This window comes from Nyctereutes procyonoides, unplaced genomic scaffold, assembly GCF_905146905.1.
Source record: "Nyctereutes procyonoides isolate TBG_1078 unplaced genomic scaffold, NYPRO_anot_genome, whole genome shotgun sequence".
Taxonomy (NCBI): domain Eukaryota; kingdom Metazoa; phylum Chordata; class Mammalia; order Carnivora; family Canidae; genus Nyctereutes; species Nyctereutes procyonoides.
The window spans coordinates 20,012,283-20,016,514 of record NW_026575040.1 but is presented as its reverse complement, the minus strand read 5'-3'; the positions used below and the strand labels follow the sequence as shown (position 1 = coordinate 20,016,514).

The following is a 4,232-nucleotide window of genomic DNA, read 5'->3' as shown; positions in this document are numbered from 1 at the left end:
TCAATCTTACTGTTGTTTTCTGTATCATTCCCCTATTTCAAAAAGTTACATTGTATATTTGCAGCTAAACTCTTCCCACTGGTTTGTTTTATACTTATTTGAAACTCAAATCATATACTCTTATAAAACACAATTACCTAATTGATGAAAGATAATGTGATTTCCCAAGGTAGGGCTCTGGTCTCTCACCCCTTCCACTTCTTGACATGGAAATGCTGCTCCTCTTATTAGCAGGAATGGGAAAAAAGCATGGCAGACACCCTGTTCTAGAATACTGAAGCCAAAAGGTGAGATAACAGTGCTGACATCCTTAACCTTGGTCTGCAGTTCTAACTGAACTTAACAAATCAAAGATTCCCTCTTGCCCTTGTTGAACTATAAGAAACTATTCTATTACCTCCACCAACTTCAGTGCATCCATTTGTCCTACTTCTTTCCCCCAGATTCATATGGGGGTCCCAGTGCTGTAGCAAGAGTCTCCCATCCACCATGGTGCCCATCAGTACCACCACAATCCAGGCACTTCCCATAGGAGAATTAAGAAAGGTTAAGAAAGAATGGCACCTGGGTGGTTCAGTTGGTTAAGCGTCTGATTCTTGATTTCAGCTCAGGTCATGATCTCAAGGTTGTGAAATTGAGCCCTCTGTCAGACTCCGTACTCAGCAGGGAGTCTGCTTGGGATCCTCTCTCTCCCCTTCCTTTGTCTCTCCCCCCCCCCCGCTAAAATAAATAAATCTTTAAAAATAAAAAAGAAAGGTTAAGAAAGGAAGAGAAAAATGAGCAGATGTCTGCACATGTCAAAAAAAAAATGTTCCAATGTCTGTCATAGCTTAGCAAGCACAATGCATTGGAAAAATTATAAACTTGAGAATCAGAAAAATAAAGGCACAGTTCTAAAGAATAGAATCACATTTAAAGATCACTGAGATAATTCCAATTTCGATGTGTTCCCTGTGTAGAAAAAAATCTGGGTTCATCAAGCAGAAATGCTCCCTACATCTTCTGTATTTAAAAACTTCGATTTAGTTGAACACTTAAGTTCACCATCTGCTGAAAGTCTGTTTTCTTATAATCAAAACCTGGGTTTCAGCTGGTATTAATAATACATCTGTATTACCCATAATTGCTTCAAGCTTCATTTTGGCATGATTAAGGGTAATCATAATCCTTTGAAAAGTCCATAGTTTATTCCATTTAAAGCTACTGTTAGAGTTAATACATTTTCATTTTTCTACCTTCCATTCAATTAATTAATCTGAAATCAAATATGCATTTCTTCATTTATCTTTCATTTCATATACCAAACTAATAAGTTTGAGTGTCTAGGAATAGATTTATGTATTTTGGTTACCAAATCCTTAAAATATACACAATAGTATCACATTTATGCAAAGGTCATATGTAAAGTAGCTTCAGCCATCTGGGCTGAAGCTAAGAACCCACAAGTAATTGAAGGTCAAGGTTTCTGGTACAAAAAGTAGAGGTTGTTTATTGCTGCTGCAGCAACCCAGTGGTCTCCTATTGCTTCTTTACTGCCAATTAGCCACAGCTGCAACCAGCCAAAGTCAGAAACATTCTGCCAAGAGCTGGTGGAGAGAAGGAGCTGTAGGCACCGGTACTGCCCAAAAACATTCTCCCTTCAGATACCCTCTCACTACTAGTTTTGCATATTTCTTTATCATGACTTTCTTGGAAATGGTGATAATTCCTCATCAAGACTTCTTTCCTACCTAAAAGGTAGAATACTCGGCTTTACTCATTTCTTATTGCACTTTCTTTTAAAAATAAAAAAGATTTTATTTATTTGAGAGGGAGAGAATGGGGGAACACAGCAGGAGGAGTGAGAGGGAGAGGAAGAAGCAGGCTCCCATTTGAGCAGGAACCTGAGACAAGGCTCGATCTTAGGACTCTGAGATCATGACCTGAGCCAAAGGCAGATGCTTAACCAACTGAGCCACCCAGGTACCCCCTTATTGCACTGTCAAGACAGCCTCCCAAGCCTTCAGGAGAAGGAAGGGGCAAAGATGTAGTTATTAGTGTTACTGCCTACACAGTATATACTCCTACAAAAATGCCAACTAATGACTCCAACCTTCCCCTTCTCCCAAGCATTCAGCTGCTTAGTTGAAGGACTGTACTCCATTCTATCTACTGTAGGTCTTACTTCCAAAATCAAAGCATCTGTCATATCCCCCAAAATCTTCTAAGCTTCCACCAAGAGGGAAACCTCTCTGGTTCCTACAATCAGCATCCCCCTACCTCTAACCTACAACCACTGCCCTCAGTGTCCCAGCCTCCCAAAGATAATATGCCAATTACCTGAGACCACTGAGCCTGATAGCCTCAGGGTTTTTCTTTTTTCTCCTTTATTTTTTTAATTTTTTTAATTTATTTTTTTCCTTCAATTCCATGTCCCCCCATTCACAATACAGGCAAAGGGTCTGGGCAATGGTGTATATGAGTGGATTTATTTTGCCTCCTTTTTCTGTACAATCATTGTAAAAACAGCCTGTGATAAGCCCCCTTAAGGTTTGGCTGGGCAAGTCTCCTAGATCTCTAAAACCAAAACCCTGCTAAGTGGTCCATCACACTCTATGATCCTGTTTATCATTGAACCATGTACATCCTAGGACATAGGTCTTGTGGTAGACCTACTGGTGTGCACGGCAACACATCTTCCAGAGCATCTAACATCTGCAAAAACCATGCCTGAAACAGGTTTAGGAGCCCTACTAATAATGAGGCAGGGTGATGATTTAAGCTTCCCTGTTTCACAGTCAAAGGTTTAAAGCACAACAGGCTTTCAATGGCTATGCTTCCATGCAGTCCCAGACTGAACACAAAACTGACACAAGTGGTATCCAGTGGTTATTAGTAAAAAGATGCATCTAAAATGGAATCCTATTGAGGATAAGAATTCAGATTTAAAGAGCTTACACCAAGTCTCAATCATATGTGATCCAAAGAGAGAGATCCTCTTTGCATATCAATCTGACCAATATGATTTGATTGCCTATAAAAAAGCAGTAATCCGGGGTATAGTGAAGGATATATTTGGAAATTCATTATAAAAAAACCTGCATTAAGGCATTTTAGCTAGAGAGTTGAAATGCGTTAGGTTTTCAGAGCAAAGTATAGATGTGCTTTAGGAATGGAGGAAATTTATGAAAAGTCCTAAGTTTAACATTACTTTAATCCTTTTCCCATTTCTTACTGTCTCAGGAGACGGGAATAATTCATCTTTCCTTGCCTTTTTATATTCATTTACATGTTCCATAAATTATCTTTCTTATATTTATTTCACAAGTACACTCTTAAATTCTCAAAAACAAATCTTACCGTATATCTCTTATTTGCTTTTCCCCATTCTCCATCCTTCTGCCTGCTGCTTACTCTGAGGGTCAAATTTTTCTTTTCTCAAACTTTTCCTTTATGGATATCTTCAATCTCTGTTTCAGCTGGCTTGCCCTAATCCACATTATCTGCCACTAATTTTACATGAATTAATTACCTCACAAACATCCTAAGTCATATGACTCTTTTCAAAATAAATTATTCAAGATAAATTATTACCCCTAAAGAACTTGAGTCTAAGAATCCACTGAAGTTATATGAGTGAGGCTTTATAAATTTTTAACTATTTCAGAACAGGTGAGATTGGTTTAACTAAAAGTACAGATGAATTCAAAGGGAAAATGAAACATTCCATGTCTAAGCACATTTATATTGCTATAACCAATTTGTAAGTCCTGATACTATATATGTAAATTGTTTTTATTAGATTCTTTAAACCTTTAGCAATGAAAATCACCTACTTACTCACCGAGCTGTAACCATGATGCATTATCTGAAGAGAGAAAGTTGAAACAATTTTAGTAGACAACAAATATCAGAGGTCTAAAAATGTATTGGACAGATGTATACAGAGTGAAAAGGGAATAAAATTCCTAGGAATAAAATTAAGAGGTTTGGCCACATGACTAAAGCAGGTGCCTGGGGTTGGGGTGGGGCGGCTGGAGGGAAAGGGAAGGAACCCAACCAGAAAGCTACTGAATATGTTTTCCAAACTTATTCAACCTCCACTGCTCCAGATTCCTCCATTTTCCACCTCCTTCCTAATTTTTTCCAACTGAGATCTCTGACAAAGGAGAGAAGATAAGGCAAGTGACAAGAGTCAATCTTGATATCCAAAGACATCAAGGGAAGGAACAGGAATAATAAGCTTACCAATC

At 38.3% G+C, this 4,232-nt stretch overlaps 1 non-coding gene across 1 annotated transcript; it reads right to left on the bottom strand.

Annotated features, from left to right (window-relative positions):
* Positions 1 to 2,407: 2,407 nt before the first annotated feature.
* On the bottom strand, positions 2,408 to 2,532 carry LOC129506519 (small nucleolar RNA SNORA51). The gene has a single exon (XR_008663839.1). It is a non-coding gene; the product is annotated as a small nucleolar RNA SNORA51 (small nucleolar RNA).
* Between the last annotated feature and the right edge of the window lie 1,700 nt (positions 2,533 to 4,232).